At 40.7% G+C, this 1,775-nt stretch overlaps 1 non-coding gene across 1 annotated transcript; it reads left to right on the plus strand.

Annotated features, from left to right (window-relative positions):
* The first annotated feature begins 1,010 nt into the window (after positions 1–1,010).
* On the plus strand, positions 1,011–1,114 carry LOC130937439 (small nucleolar RNA R71). The gene has a single exon (XR_009068659.1). It is a non-coding gene; the product is annotated as a small nucleolar RNA R71 (small nucleolar RNA).
* Positions 1,115–1,775: the final 661 nt, after the last annotated feature.

Consider the following 1,775-nt stretch of genomic DNA (forward strand, 5'->3'; position numbering starts at 1 on the left):
GCATTCAGCTTCATGATAGCTCCTAGATATTGAGCAACTTGCTCTCCAGTTACATCTTCATCCTCTTCAGAGGAAGAATAGTCTTCAGAGCTCATGAATGGTAGAAGGAGGTTTAATGGAATCTCTATGGTCTCTATATGAGCCTCAGCTTCCTTTAGGTCCTCAATAGGGGACTCCTTCTTGCCTGAGAGACGTCCCATGAGGTCTTCCTCATTGGGATTCATGTCCTCTCCTTCCTCCCTAGGTTTGGCCATTTTGATTATGTCAATGGCCATTTTGGATTCTCTTCAATATTGCTTGGGAGAGTACTAGGAGGAGTTTCAGTTACTTTCTTACTCAGCTGGCCCACTTGTGCCTCCAAATTTCTGATGGAGGACATTGTCTCACTCATGAAACTTAAAGTGGCCTTAGACAGACCAGAGACTAAATTTGCTAAGTTAGAGGTACCCTGTTCAGAATTCTCTGCCTGTTGCTGAGAAGATGATGGATAAGGCTTGATATTGCTGAGCCTATTTCTTCCACCATTATTAAAGCCTTGTTGAGGCTTTTGTTGATCCTTCCATGAGAAATTTGGATGATTTCTCCATGATAAATTATAGGTGTTTCCATAAGGTTCACCCATATAATTTACCTCTACTATTGCAGGGTTCTCAGGATCATAAGCTTCTTCTTCAGAAGATGCCTCTTTAGTACTGTTGGATGCATTTTGCCATCCATTCAGACTTTGTGAAATCATGTTGACTTGCTGAGTCAACATTTTGTTCTGAGCCAATATGGCATTCAGAGCATCAATTTCAAGAACTCCCTTCCTTTGAGGCGTCCCATTATTTACGGAATTCCTCTCAGAAATGTACATGAACTGGTTATTTGCAACCATATCAATAAGTTCTTGAGCCTCTGTAGGCATTTTCTTTAGGTGAATAGATCCACCTGCAGAATGGTCCAGTGACATCTTAGAAAACTCAGATAAACCATAATAGAATATATCTATCATGGTCCATTCTGAAAACATGTCAGAAGGGCATCTTTTGGTCATCTGCTTGTGTCTTTCCCAAGCTTCATAGAGGGATTCACCATCTTTTTGTTTGAAAGTTTGAACATCCACTCTAAGCTTGCTCAGCTTTTGAGGAGGAAAAAATTTAGCCAAGAAGGCCGTGACCAACTTATCTCAGGAGTCCAGGCTATCTTTAGGTTGAGAGTCCAACCATGCTCTAGCTCTGTCTCTTACAGCAAAAGGGAAAAGCATGAGCCTGTAGACTTCAGGATCTACTCCATTAGTCTTAACAGTCTCACAGATCTGCAAGAACTCAGTTAAGAACTGGTAGGGATCTTCTAATGGAAGTCCATGAAACTTGCAGTTCAGTTGCATTAGAGCAACTAATTGAGGTTTCAGCTCAAAATTGTTTGCTCTAATGGCAGGAATTGAGATGCTTCTTCTATCAAACTTGGATGTAGGTGCAGTATAATCACCAAGCATCCTTCTTGCATTATTGTTGTTGGGTTCGGCTGCCATCTCCTTTTCTTGTTCAAAAATTTCAGCAAGGTTGTCTCTGGATTGTTGTAGTTTAGCTTCTCTTAATTTCCTCTTCAGAGTCCTTTCAGGTTCTGGATCAGCTTCAACAAAAATGCCTTTTTCCTTGTTCCTGCTCATATGAAGGAGAAGAGAACAGAAAAAGAAGAGAAATCATCTATGTCACAGTAAAGGGGTTCCTTATTGTTAGTAGAAGAAGATAGGGAATAAAGAAAGGAGAATCCAAACACAAGGGTGAGGATAG

The sequence above is a fragment of the Arachis stenosperma genome, chromosome 6 (assembly GCF_014773155.1).
Source record: "Arachis stenosperma cultivar V10309 chromosome 6, arast.V10309.gnm1.PFL2, whole genome shotgun sequence".
NCBI lineage: Eukaryota > Viridiplantae > Streptophyta > Magnoliopsida > Fabales > Fabaceae > Arachis > Arachis stenosperma.